Raw genomic sequence first — 15,701 nt, 5'->3', positions numbered from 1 at the left:
GACGCCATTTATCATCCTCGGCACGTAATCTCGGTCAGAGGTTGGAAAGAGTGTGAAATAAGTTTCATCTGATCGAATGACATTCTTCCATTGCTCCATAGTCAAAGTTTTATGACTTTGGCACGACTTTTTCCTGTAACGTGCATATGCTGCTCATGAACGCTTTTAGGATTCCAGCTCGCCATGCAGCAATTTTTAAACAATCATAAAATTACTGACTGTAGCGTAAGCTACACTGACGGCTGAAGGCCTTAATTAAGAAGGAATTCAAAATTATGTGTCGGCTGAAGGCCACAAGCAATACCACAAACAATTAACGGCTGAAGGCCTGAATTAAAGTCAGGAAGAGAAGTACACTTTGAAAATATTAAAATCAATTTTAAAATAATCATTAAAATATTTTTTTTACTCTAACACAAGCTATACTGACGGGTGAAGGCCTTATTAAGGAAGAATACAATCCTTTGTCGGCTGAAGGCCACAAGCAAGACTTCAGAACCATTAAGGCTGTAGCCCTGAATTACAAATCAGGAAGACAGTTACACATTGAAAATATTAAAATATACGTTAAAACAATCATAAAATTACTGACTGTAACACAAGCTACGCTGACGGCTGAAGGCCTTATCAAGAAGAGATTCAAATCACTTGTCGGCTGAAGGCCGCAATAGGAATAATTTTAAAAAAATATTTTGTAAACAGTTAACACAATCTGACCAAATAAGAATGGAGTGATCCACAGACAGTGCTCCAAGGGTCGCCATGGGAAAGTCCCTCAAATGTAAGTAAGGTGAGGCAGGCAGCCAAGCGTTACGCTCACGTAACATAATGGCAACCCAAACTAGGGACAGTTTAAACGCCGAGGAACCCTCTTACCAAATCCACCTAACGTCTGATAACCAGTACAACGATGGAGTAATTCAGGCGAGGGCGACGTGACAGACAGCACTGCGTCTGCAGAATCCGTCTTTTAAAACACCGAAAGGCAAAAACAATCACTCCAACAATGCAGTACGCAGACAGCGTTAAAATAACTGCTCATTCAAACATTAGATACACACGGATCCGCGAAAACAATACCACAAACAACTCAAACTACATTAAAACCAGTCACTTTGGAGCAACAGAGAGAACCCAGAAGAAGTCGGAAGTCCAAATACACGTCGTCAGTTGAGACGACCGACCGAACGACCAACCAACGGTCGCTCTCGATCAAGGCAAACGCCCCAGTATGAATCGTCGACTGGCAGCTTATTCCATGAGGTCACTTCGACGGACGGACACTCAAGCACACCAATGAAGGTTTCACTAGTCGAATATAGCGATCCATTCAACTTAAACTCACTGAATCCGGACTGCGACGCGGTCGTGCACTCTCGCGACTACATCCTTCCATCGGGCAGTGCATGTATCGCCAGCTGTCCCGGTTGAGTACTGGCGCTGTGCGGACCTCACTGCTCCTCCGTCATAAGCGAACTCCGACACCGGACGACCCGGAAATACTAGAGGTCGCTCCCAAGATAGTACCACAGTACTCGCTATCGATAAACGCCGCTACTGCCACTCACGGACAGACTAAGCGAGCAACGTAGTGGCGCCAGTGAACACACTAAGAAAACGAGAGGTCACTATCCGAATACACGACTCCAACCTGTCAACGGCACAAACGGGAGCCGGAGCACGAGTCAATACCTAACGACCGGGGTTCGATTCCCGGCTGGGTCGGAGATTTCCTCCGCTCAGGGTGGTTGTGTTGTCCTTATCATCATCATTTCATCCCCATCGACATGCAAGTCACCGAAGTGGCGTCAACTCGGAAGACTTGTACTAGGCGAACGGTCTACCTGACGGGCGGCCCTAGCCACACGGCATGTGACTGACATATTTACCCCTCAGAATCATAGCTAAAGGTCTGTACCATAATCACAGAAACACCTTGTAACACAAGGGAAAACTTCTCCGAGCCAAGCGGAGCACTGGCTTCCAGAGGACGGTTGTTCAAAACGCCATCCGTCCATCCAGATTTATGTTCTTCGTAGCTTCCATAAACCATTTAATGCAAATTTCGTGGATGGTTCTTTTGAAAAGAACACCGCCGATTTCGTCCCCCAGTACAAGCTAGTGCTCCGTCTCTAATGACATCTTCGTGTAAGTGAGAGTTAAAAAATTGTTCAGATGGCTTTAAGCACTATGGGACTTAACTTCTGAGATCATCAGTCCCCTAGATTTAGAATTACTTAAACCTAACTAACCTAAGGACATCACAGACATCCATGCCCGAGGCAGGATTCGAACCTGCGACCGTAGCAGCAGCGCGGTTCCGAACTGAAGCGCCTAGAACCGCTCGGCCACAACAGTGACGTTAAAACTCAATCTTATTTCAACACCATCACGAGCAGACTTCTAAAAGCAAACTCCACATTATTATGACAGACCAGTTAACTCTTTTTTTAATGTAGCGCCACACTTCAAAATACCACAGATACATGGCACTACTTTTCAACATAGTCACCAAGCCTCTGGAAACAACGATCGGTAATTTCGAGTAGTTGTTCTGTTCCTCGACGGTAGAATACGCTCCTTGGTCACGATGGTCTTAGAAAACCACTGCGTGAAGGTCATCATCATCATTGGAAAATCGCATTCCCCAAAAGTTCTTTGAGCCTGACTACAAGAGGAAAATTTCACTCTTCAAGGTATGGACTGTGCAGCGAACGCTCCTCCCATCGGAAATATTGAAGTAAAGTTTGTCTTGGCGCACCTTGTGGAGTGTTGCATTGTCCTGCAGGAAAAAAATGGATTTGCTTAATTTTGTACGGGTTTTGTTCTTTATGGCGTTCCGTAGTGATATAAGTTCTGCACAGTACCAATCGGCATTATGCTTGTAGTCTTTGCCATAGTTTCTGTGCCCGTAACCTACGCGACCACTGAAGCCACTTTGCATTTCTTTCACGGCGCGAGAAGATCTATCTTGTATTCTACAGTCTTTTTTGTTGCGGGTGTGAAATGGTGGAACCGTGTGTCATCGCCCGTAATGATGCGACTTAAGAAGTCATTGTCTTCTACGGAGTAACGCCCAAGAAAGTACAGAGACGGCTTTTGCAACTGATAGTGATCGCACAGTCCAGCGTGACCTCATTTTCCTATACTACAGACGATTTCGGTCGATGGAATGAGGATTCCCTATCGAGATAAGAGTTTCCTGAGGAATGCCCTCGTTAGTCATCCAGCGATTGCTGCGAATCGGTTCCTCAAGGGCCTGGTCATTGTCTTCTTTGGTCTTTCTCGATTACCTTCTTTCCCGACCTTCGTCAAACTGTTGCATTCTGTTCATACACCGAGAGAACTTTACTGTAAATCTGTGCGCGATTTACACATTTTGCTCACAAGAATAGTATGTTCCGCGTACTTCAACTCTGAAGTACGCTCCCTATTGTTACACTATTTCAGTAACACACTGTGACGCACTTCCTGATCGTACAGAAACAGAACTATGGCTTCAAGAAATCCGGAATATGTTCTCTCTTCTGGCAATGCGACACTCTAGTTGCGGAATGGCCTTAGCGTATTGCGACATGTATAACTAAGCTTCTGAAGTCGTTACGTATTTTGACTACACGTCAGTACTTGACTATATAACATGGTAACATGGTACACAAACTAAAGTTGAGTAACGTGTCGTTTGTGATTTGTTCTGGCTAACATATCCTCAACAGAAATTGACAGAAAGTAATCACTCTTTCACTTACGAATTAGACAGCTGAATTCAAACGCGATGGTATATCTCTTGAATAATAGCCACCTGAAGGACTCCCCAGTAGGGCAACCGCAGACAGAAATGCTGAATAAAGTACACAACATACATTGAACGATCGACGATCACAGATTCATGAAAAAATGTTCAAATGTGTGTGAAATCTTACGGGGCTTAACTGCTAAGGTCATCAGAAGGTAAGCTTACACACTACGTTACCTAAATTATCCTAAGGACACACACACACACACACCCATGCCCGAGGGAGGACTCGAACCTCCGCCGGGACGAGCCGCAGATTTATGAAATAATTTACATCTCTGTCTCATTTGAAGAAAGCGTAGCAAGTAGAATTAACTATGGCATTTCTTTGTAAAAAACAGATACTGCATTTGTTGAGTATTAGTCAAAACTTGTGTGTGAGATTGATGAAGCTTTTGCTAAGTGTTTTTCCAAAACCGAATGTAAACAAAAGAGCCGCGCGGGAAAAGCCGAGCGGTCTGAGGCGCTGCAATAGTGGACTGTGCGGCTGGTCCCGGAGGAGGTTCGAGTCCTTCCTCTGGCATGGGTGTGTGTCTTTGTCCTTAGGATAATTTAGATTAAGTAGTGTGTAAGCTTAGGGACTGATGGCCTTAGCAGTTAAGTCCCATAAGATTTCACACACATTTGAGCTTTTTTTTTTTTAACAAACAGAGAAAACCTTCGCCATTCTTTGCGTTGTTTTAAAGATCTAGAGCTTTGCACTCTGACCTGTTCTCATGGATTGGTCTTGAATTCAACACACCATGCCAAAAATGAGAAGGGACTCATATCAGCGAGTGGAAGCTGTTCGTCTGGCGTCAGACAATGTAAAATTTACAGCACCTGTCAAAATAGCGATCGCTGCTTTTTTCTGGGACAAAAAAGAGATTTTTTTATTGATTAAGATTCACAGATTTGACCAGCAACAGATTGTTACTATCCAAATACACCTACTGACAAAAAAACTTGCAGATAGAGATGAGGAAAAGAGATGAAACCTCACCTGTTGCGGGGGTATGTGGTATTATTTCAGTGATTACAGAATCGTCTCATTGTTAGAAAGAAATTGGCAACATGGGCCCACTGATCATGAATACGTTGCGTCTGCTCAGGCTGGGATACGTGCGCTGATTTGGTTAAGAAGGATACCATCTACTGTTGAGGTAACCCGGTCCACAGCTGCTGTAACTGGTCCTTGACATTCTGGGTACTGGCTCTAGAAAGGAGTCGATGCCCCAGCTGGTCCGACACACATTCTACCGAAACGAATCTGAGACCTCGCACAGAACGTTTTTAGAGGCACATGCCTCGTATGACGAGCACAGTCGAAAAGGCCGCATGAGAGGTAACACATGAGGAGACACAATATCCGTGAAGTACCGCTGTGACGTCAGAGTTCCCTAAATTATTACCAGGCGTAAATTATTACCAGACGTAATTATTATCAGGCGATAATATTCCACTTCATGACGACAGTGGTTACAGCGCTGTGCCTCTCCAAAACATAAGAAGAATGGTACCTGCACCCAGATTTCCGCCATAACTGCCGAAGATGGTCACCCGGGGCATTGCAGAACCGCGGTCGTCGTTGGATGCAGTGCGACGCCATTCGTAAGCAGTTTACGCTTCTCGGTCACGCCACCACTGCAGATGCAGCCAGTGGTGTTTATGGTGCTAACGTCAGCTGTAATTGTACTTTCTTTTGAGGAGTAAAAGTTTCAATTTATTACAAAAGAATCCTAGAGGCAACATTATATGTACAGGGTTGTCCGTTGATAGTGACCGGGCCAAATATCTGACGAAATAACATCAATCGAAAAAAACTACAAAGAACGAAACTTGTCTAGCTCGAAGGGGGAAACCAGGTGGCGCTATGGTTGGCTTCCATAGGTCAAACGGATATCAACTGCGTTTTTTAAAAGTAGGAACCCTCATTTTTTATTACGTATTCGTGTAGAACGTACAGAAATATGAATTTTTAAGTTGGACCACTTTTTTCGCTTTGTGACAGATGGCGCTGTAATAGCCGCTAACGTATAAGTACGTGGTATCAAGCAACATTCCACCAGTGCGGACGGTATTTGCTTCGTGATACATTACCCGTGTTAAAATGGACCGTTTACCAATTGCGGAAAAGGTCGATATCGTGTTGATGTATGGCTATAGTGATCAAAATGCCCAACGGGCGTGTGCTATGTAAGCTGCTCGGTATCCTGGACGACATCATCCAAGTGTCCGGACCGTTCACCGGATAGTTATGTTGTTTAAGGAAATAGGAAGTGTTCAGCCACGAGTGAAACGTCAACCACGACCTGCAAAAAATGAGATGCCCATGTAGATGTTTTAGCTGCTGTCGCGGCTAATCCGCACACCAGTAGCAGACAAATTGCGCGAGAATCGGCAATCTCGAAAACGTCGGTGTTGAGAATGCTACATCAACATCGATTGCACCCGTGCCATACTTCTGTGCGCCAGGAATTGCATGGCGACGAATTTGAACATCGTGTACACTTCTGCCGCTGGGGACAAGAGAAATTACAGGGCGATGACAGATTTTTTGCACGCGTTCCATTTAGCGACGAAGTGTCATTCACCAACAGCGGTAACGTAAACTGGCATAATATACACTACTGGGCAAGAGAAAATCCACGATGGCTGCGACAAGTGGAACATCAGCGACCTTGGCGGGTTAATGTAAGGTGCGGCATTATGGGAGGAAGGATAATTGGCCCCCATTTTATCGATGTCAATCCAAATGGTGCAATGTACGCTGATTTCGTACGTAGTGGTCTATCAATGTCACTACCAGATGTTTCACTGCACGACAAAATGGCCATGTACTTCCAACATGATGGATGTCCGGCACATAGATCTCGTGTGGTTGAAGCGGTATTGAATAGCATATTTCATGACAGGTGGATTGGTCGTCGAAGCACTATACCATGACCCGTACGTTCACCGGATCTGACGTCCCCGTATTTCTGTCTGTGGGAAAAGTTGAAGTATATTTGCTATCGTGATGCATCGACAACGCCTGACAACATGCGTCAGCGCATTGTCAACTCATGTGCGAACATTATGCAAGGCGAACTACTCGCTGTTGCGCGAATGTCGTTACACGTATTGCCAAATGCACTGAGGTTGACGGACATCATTTAGAGCATTTATTGCACTGATGTGGTATTTACAGGTAATCACGCTGTAACAGCATGCGTTCTCAGAAATGATAAGCTCATAAAGGTACATGTATCACAATGGAACAACCGAAATATAATGTTCAAACGTACCTACGTTCCGTATTTTAATTTAAGAAACCTACCTGTTACCTTTGACTGGAATACTCTCTTTCAAATTCTGAAGGTGGCAGGTTTAAAATTCAGGGAGCGACAGGCTATTTACAATTTGTACAGAAACCAGACGGCAGTTATAAGAGTCGAGGGACATGAAAGGGAAGCAGTGCTTGGGAAGGGAGAGAGACAGGGTTGTAGCCTATCCCCGATGTCATTCAATCTTTATATTGAGCAAGCAGTGAAGGAAACAAAAGAAAAATTCGTAGTAGGTATTAAAATCCATGGAGAAGTAATAAAAACTTTGAGGTTTGCCGATGACATTGTAATTCTGTCAGAGACAGCAAAGAACTTGGAAGATCAGTTGAACGGAATGGATAGTGTTTTGAAAGGAGGATATAAGATGAACATCAACAGAAGCAAAACGAGGATAATGTAATGTAGTCGAATTAAGTCGGGTTTTGCTGAGGGAATTACATTAGGAAATGAGACACTTAAAGTAGCAAAGGAATTTTGCTATTTGGGGAGCAAAATAAATGATGATGGTCGGAGTAGAGAGGATATAAAATGTAGACTGGCAATGGCAAGGAAAGCGTTTCTGAAGAAGAAAAATTTGTTAACACCGAATATAGATTTAAGTGTCAGGAAGTCATTTCTGAAAGTATTTGTATGGAGTGTGGCCATGTATGGAAGTGAAACATGGACGATAAATAGTTTGGACAAGATGAGAATAGAAACTTTCGAAATGTGGTGCTACAGAAGAATTCTGAAGATTTGATGGGTAGATCACATAACTAATGAAGAGGTATTGAATAGGATTGGGGATAAGAGAAGTTTGTTGTACAACTTGACTAGAAGAAGGGATCGGTTGGTAGGACATGTTCTGAGGCATCAAGGGATCACCAATTTAGTATTGGAGGGCAGCGTGGAAGGTAAAAATCGCAGAGGGAGGCCAAGAGATGAATACACCAAGCAGATTCAAAAGGATGTAGGTTGCCGTAGGTACTGGGAGATGAAGAAGCCTGCACAGGATAGAGTAGCATGGAGAGCTGTATCAAACCAGTCTCAGGACTGAAGACCACGACAACAACAACAACCTGTTACCATCTCTTCGTCTAAAATTGTGAGCCATGTGTTTATGACTATTACAGCGCCATCGACCACAAAGTGAACAAAGTGATCCAACTAAAACATTTATATTTCTTTACGTACTACACCAATATATAATAAAAATGGGGGTTCCTATTTAAAAAAAAACGCAGTTGATATCCGTCTGACCTATTGCAGCGCCATCTAGCGTTCCAAACATAGCGCTACCTGGTTTTCCCCTTCAAGCTGGACAAGTTTCTTTCTTTGTAGTTCTTTCCTATGACGCTTATTTCGTGAGATATTTGGCCCGGTCACGATCAATGGACCTCCCTTTCCGTCCATAGTACTCTGTGGTCATTGTGACCGTTTATTAATGAGAGCAGTTCTGGGACCTTTCTATAGACGCTCCTGCAATTTATTATTACTACATTAATATTGTCATTCCCTCTTGTGTTTTGTCTACTGCTACCTTGTCGGGTCTCAGCGGGCGTCTTGTCGGGCCTAGAGAGGGAATTCTCTAACCTAAAAAAACCACATGTGTATTCCACACGTTCTAGCATTCTGCGTGGTGTCTGTTTGTTCTATATCGTGTCTCCCTACCACTTTCGCGCAACGACGCTCTGAGCGTGTTTTTTAGGGAATTGACTAGTTTGAACCTGAGACCTGTTGCGGTTAGGAGACGTCAGACCACACATGACAAGTAGAGTTCAGAAGAGTTCAGTGAGACTAGCGATGATATAACAAAATACTTAATGATTTCAGCGTCAGCTCCACTGCCCTCCCTGTAAAAGAATCTTAATACTAACTAAATTTAGTGGAAGAGGTTCAAGGCTTTCCTGTTTTTAGTTATCTGGTAAAATAACGTCGGAAAATCAGTTAAGTTTACCACTGGAAATTTTATTCTACTCACAAAACATTGTTTATAAATTGCACTATTGATAAAAGGAAATGTTTTAATACAGGATGGTAAAAACCAACTGCGTTCAACAAAAATGTGAACGAATATTCCCTGAATGGGTTTCCAAGTTCTACAATGGATCGAAGGATTACCTATGCCATATCACATCTATAATCTAGGTTTAAATTAAGTTTCACAAAAGAGAAAACTATCAAAATGGTCTACAGTGACCCTCAATTATCTTTAATTACTTATCTAACTTGTCGTAAATTACAGTGGCTGATGTGGCTTCTCAATAACTATATAACAGAAAAATCATCGCGTTTCAGATTTTTACTTCAAGAGGCAAATGTGAACACCATGAGCTTTAATTGACGATCGACACTAGTATTACGCAAAAAGGGTGTGTAACAGATGAAACTTCTGCAGTTCTGAGTGAAGCTTTATGCGCTGTTATGTGGCATCGCGTGCATTCATTACCTTGACGGTGTTCGTCAGGGGGCGGCGGACAGCACAGCTCTGCTCACCTCGCCGTCTCGGAAGCAACTCTCCTCTAACTTCTCCTTACTACAATTTACCGAAGTTGGTTTAAAAAAACTATCTGGCTGTGTTTTCATCTGACCAATCAGGGTCTCAATGTTAACGTTAAGCTCCGCCTACAAAAATTCTGTCTATCCAATGAGAAACGTAATACTTTTCGTGGTGGGGCAATGTTTTTAAAGTTTGCAACGTAACAGAGACGCGAAAAAGTCTCACGCTAAAACTTGCAGCTGGTATGGTCCTTTTAGCGTTATCGTAAGATCTATACTGTTCTTCTGGAGGGCTCTATCTTTTAACAGGGGCTCGGGGGTGGTCCTGACGTAACAAAGACGCGATAAAGTCTCACACTAAAACTTGCAGCTGGGGTGGCCCTTTTTGTGTTATCGTAAGATTTATATTGTTCTTCTGAAGGGCTCTAGCTTTTAACGTGGGCTGGGGGGTGGTCCTAGCTTAACAGAGACGCGAAAAAGTCTCACGCTAAAACTTGTGGCTGGGGTGGTCCTAGCGGTTAGCTGGCGCCGTGGGTGTCCGTCCCTTATCGTAGGGCCTCTCGGCTTCTTTTCTCGTTTCTCCCCTCGGAACTGCGTCTGTCTCACAGTGGGAAGGTATGACATGCATTTAGGCATTCTTGTGTTAGTCTGTGGTATTCCACTTGCTCACTCGTTACTCGAATTACTTTGGTTAATTTAATGTCACGATTTATTCGGAGCTATGTGACATACTACTGGATTTGCTTATCATGTCAGGGTTTCCAAGGAAGGTGTTGGATTTGCCTGAAACCTTACAACGTATTGCGCTACCCTTGTAGCCGCTTCCTGCGTCCAGTGCAAGCGTAACCTATTCAAGGAGACCCTACATTTCTCCACCCGATGGCGGAGGTCGAGAAATTTACACCCCAGATCTCCGCAGAATCGTCTGAGCCTCTGCTTTCAGCCTTCCACTCGGCTCCAAACCAGAGGACCGCGATCGGTTCTGGGAACGATACTACAAATAGCTCAGTTTCCAGCCCAAGAGCGAGGCTTTCCGCCTTCACCAACTCCGCCAACCGCCTGTAAGATCTGAGGATGACGTCTGAACCCAGACTGCAGTAGTCATTGGTGCCGACATGAGCATCAATTTGCAGTCGCGCGCGCCCAGTGCTCTCTATCGCCACCGGCACGGCCTGCTCCACATCTCGGAAGAGACCTCCCGGCAAGCAGACAGAGTGAACACTGGCCTTCTTCTCCAACCTTTTCGCTATTTCCCTAAGGGGCTCCATCACCAGCCTAACATTGGAGCTCACAATCACTAATAAACCCCTCCCTCGTGTGCCTGCTCGGACGTTGCTGAAGGAGCGGCCACATGTCCACTCACAATCAGATGGGCGATGCCACACGGCCAGCCTCCACATTAACCCTCCACCTCGTGCGACGCGAACGCCGTTGAACCCGCCACTCCCGTTGGGGATAGGGTGGCCCAACCACTCCCGGTACCCGTGAAGATGACTCGACAAAAGGGACAGTGCGTGAAGCATGTAGCACCTGGGGTGTACCATACGACGCACCAGACGCCCCACTGCCGCTACACTCCGAGGCAGCAGCCTGAAGACGGCTGACCGCGGCCATCAACACGTTCAGCTGTTCGCGAACAGTGGCCAGCTCCTCCTGCGTCCGTACACAGCAGTCACACATCATATCCATCCTAAGAAGTCAACAGTTTAGAGAGTTAAGTAATCAACTTTTAACTAGACTGCTAATTCACTAAAGGCGGCTGATAGCTTACTAAACTGTGCTTACCAGACACTTCTTGTTGGAAACAACGAAAATAAGCACTAACTGTCTCTGGACTGTATTCAAAACAAACGCGAAATCTATGGAACACTATTACCAGTACTTGAAAATTAAAGCTTCCTAAAAGCAAAAACACACGGAAAAAGAAGTGACAAGTAAGAAAACACAGTTAATACTTAAATTTACGTAGCTTGCAGAGTAGATGTGAAGCAGACGGTAGTTACAACGGAATGTTTCGCTAAGGGATGATAATGATGATTCTGATGTGTGCTCGTATCTAAACATGACATTTAAAACAGTGAATAAATGTACAGCTTTTGGGCTTCTGTGACTTAGTGCAAATGTAAGTGTCAGTGTGACACTAGTTAACAGAAAGCGACTGATATTTTAACAGAACATTCATGTTGTTAATTGTTCCTTTTAGGCAAGTTTTTGTTAGTGCACTAATTTTCGGTCATTTGAACGCCGAAACCCCGAAATCAATCAATGAATCAGTCATTTATATTAAGTGCAGCGTCATAAAAAGGGAAATTACTGTAGGCGTTCACCGGGAAAGTGGCCCAGAAACATTCGGGAGCACGCGAACCGGGCGTTTCTGTTTCCTGGTTTCTGAATCGGCGGAGAACAAACATATCTGCGTCCATCTGCAGTGGACGTAATTGAATACCGGCTAGAGCGCCGTATCGCGCTTTTACAGCGGTCTCGCGTGGAATTGCCGAGTAATCCGGCGGCGCGCTAACTCGCTACAAGGCCGGCATCGATTGCGAGAGTAGACTGCGCCACAGCCGGCCACGGCTACGGCCGCCGTCGTAAACGTCAAACGGCGCCCGTTTGTTCAGCGGGCATGCGTAATGCCCGCTCCGGAAGACCCCGACTTTACGCCCGTCAGGTAAATGCGTGCGTACGCCATTACAGCGACAGGCGAACGCTCAGAGCTGTAACGCTGTACGGTCTGTATAAAACACACTTTTTCACCAATTGTGTTGGGGATTATGAAGTCGGTTTCAGGGCGAGTCGCTGGTCAGTTTTACGAGCGCTCAGGAGTAATGGTTTTCCAGCTACTGCAACGACGCTCACTTTACGCGCTTACTGCAAACTAGTTTCGTCGGACGGAGCTACGTTTAACACTCTCGTCCACTTCATTCGTATTTTATAGTTTATAAAACAACTCTCTTCGCTCAATACATGCCACTGCTCGCTTATTGATATAAATGCAACGTATGTGAATTCGTTAAAGTTTAAAACTTCCCGTCGTCTGTATTTATTGTAAAACTTAGTTTCATTTCTTGATATTCATAGGTGCGAGCTACTGAACGTAATAACCATACTCAAAATACGTGGCCTGCTGAAATATGTCGCACGTTTTCCTGCTGATGGAAAAAACTTACTCTCAGGCGAACTAGTCCATCGTGAGTCCCTATGAGGATATCAGGATGAATTTTTGCAGGTGAGAAATGCGATGCGCTCCCAGAAGCACGTATAGATAGCTCGTCCACATCTACATTCGACAAGCCGCCTTACCGTTTTGGTAGAGGTTACTTCTTGCCCCCTGCCACTTCCTCTCTATCACCTTTTGTTCGCTAATAGTAGTCTGGAAGAAACAATGCCCATAGTCTCCGTACTTTTTCCTATATGTTCTGATTTTCCTTTCATTGTTAATACGTGAAATGTATGTGGTACGTATTGCTGTGTTGAATGGTTAATGTTGGAAAGAACACTCTCCTAATTTTAACAATAAATCTCTACATGATTCACAACGAACCTCATCTAGTGTCTCCGCCACTGGAATTTGATGATTTCTCCGCAACTCTACCGCACTTCCTACAGGAAGTCGTGGGAAACGGAACGTTCTTAGGATCCTCTCTGCTTCTTTTATTAAACCCACGAAGTAATTTCCCAGCTACATAAACAGCGCCCAAGAAACGGCCATTGTAACATATTGTTTTGTACAGCGGGCAACCACAACCAAACTTCGACATGTTTCAAAGAAAATTCTGCACTGGCTGTATGAATAATTTTTATTAAATCTGCGACCGGTTTCGCACCACTTATCGGTGCATTCTCAGGCAACATACGCTATTTACAGCATAGTAACGTTGAACATTGCTACAGGGCAACGACCCTACAAGGCAACGACCCTTTTCTAGTGTCTCCGCCACTGGAATTTGATGACTTCTCCGCAACTCTACCGCACTTCCTACAGGAAGTCGCCGGAAACGGAACGTTCTTAGGATCCTCTCTGCTTCTTCTATTAACCCCAGGGCAATGTTCAACGTTACTATGTTATAAATAGCGTATATTGCTCGAGGATGCACCGATAAGTGGTGCGAAACCGGTCGCAGATTTAATAAAAATCATTCATACAGCCAGTGCGGAATTTTGTTTGAAAAAACGGTCATTGTATTTTTTTAATGATTGTCAGGCTAACGTCCGTTATTCCTGCAGTTATTTTCTACTTACATATAAAAGATATGTGAGCATTACTGGTCCTTCAAACCTCCCTCGGAGTTCCCCGACGTCAGTGTTTAATGCAGCCCAGTCCTCTGATATGTGGGGTCTAGCAAACCTGCTTTCTCGCATCGCCAGACAACATTCAAACAAATTGTATTAATGAGTTTTAATAGAAAATGAAAAAATACGGTACTCAACTGTGCAAGCAAAGGGCGACAGACAAAATAAGAAAGCTCTCCAGTATAACAATTCCCAAGCTTATGTTACATAGACAGTACACACAAGTGATTAGAACTGATGCTTCTAGCCAAGTTACTGGTCTTGACGCTGCTGACAAACTGGGCCGCGGCGAGTACAGCGCGGCGCTTGTTGTCCTCTCCACATAGGGACCACTGCTGTCTGCTGTCTCGTCGTCGTCCTGCAGAGGGGTCGGTCAGCGTGCGATTGGCTGACGTCTTGTCACAGCCCTCTGTGCTCTATCGTTCCCGACTGACGTGCCGGCGCTTGCCTTTAAGCTGTAACACTTAATTTTGCGACTTGTTCAGTTACGAACGATGAATTGAGTACCTTATCATAGGAAGTTCTGAGTCCAATCAGAAAGCTGGTCCGTTATACAGTAAGTGCGAATTTAAGTCATTAAGTGACAATGTATACCTGCCTCGAAAGCATTCAGGGCCTAAACCCACACATCGTTAATCTCTCTGTTTCTCATGGACGAACTGAGCGCGTAGATTTTTGTAACATTCACCACTGGCCATTAAAATTGCTACACCACGAAGATGACGTGCTACAGACGCGAAATTTAACCGACAGGAAGAAGATGCCGTGATATGCAAATGATTGGCTTTTCAGAGCATTCACACAAGGTTGGCGCCGGTGGCGACGCCTACAACGAGCTGACATGAGGAAAGTTTCCAACCGATTTCTCATTCACAAACAGCAGTTGACCGGCGTTGCCTGGTGAAACGTTGTTGTGATGCCTCGTGTAAGGAGGAGAAATGCGTATCATCACGTTCCCGACTTTGATAAAGGTCGGATTGTAGCCTATCGCGATTGCGGTTTATCGTATCGTGACATTGCTGCTCGCGCTGGTCGAGATCTAATGCCTGTTAGCAGAATATGGAATCGCTGGGTTCAAGTGGGTAATACGGAACACCGTGCTGGATCCCAACGGCCTCGTATCACTAGCAGTCGAGATGACAGGCATCTTATCCGCATGGCTGTAACGGATGCTGCAGCCACGTCTCCATCCCTGAGTCAACAGATGGGGATTGCAAGACAACAACCATCTGCACGAACAGTTCGACGACGTTTGCAGCAGTATGGATTATCAGCTCGGAGACCATGGCTGCGGTTACCCTTGACGCTGCATCACAGACAGGAACGCCTGCGATGGTGTACTCAACGACGAACCTTGGTGCACGAATGGCAAAACGTCACCTCTTGTTCCCATTGTCGGCACTTTGAACAGTGGACGCTACATTTCAGACGTGTTACGACCCGTCGCTCTACCCTTCATTCGATCCCTGCGAAACCCTACATTTCAGCAGGATAATGCACGACCGCATGTTGCAGGTACTGTACGGACCTTTCTGGATACAGATAATGTTCGACTGCTGTCCTGGCCAGCACATTCTCCAGATCTCTCACCAACAGAAAACTTCTGGTCAATGGTGGCCGAGCAACTGGCTCGTCACAATACGCCAGTCTCTACTGTTGATGAACTGTGGTATCGTGTTGAAGCTGCATGGGCAGCTGTACCTGTACACGCCATCCAAGTTGTGTTTGACTCAACGCCCAGGCGTATCAAGTCCGTTATTACGGCCAGATGTGGTTGTTCTGGGTACTGATTTCTCAGGATTTATGCACCCAAATTGCGTGAAAATGTAATC

Source organism: Schistocerca piceifrons, chromosome 5 (genome assembly GCF_021461385.2).
Source record: "Schistocerca piceifrons isolate TAMUIC-IGC-003096 chromosome 5, iqSchPice1.1, whole genome shotgun sequence".
NCBI lineage: Eukaryota > Metazoa > Arthropoda > Insecta > Orthoptera > Acrididae > Schistocerca > Schistocerca piceifrons.
Note: the sequence above shows the minus strand (reverse complement) of the source record.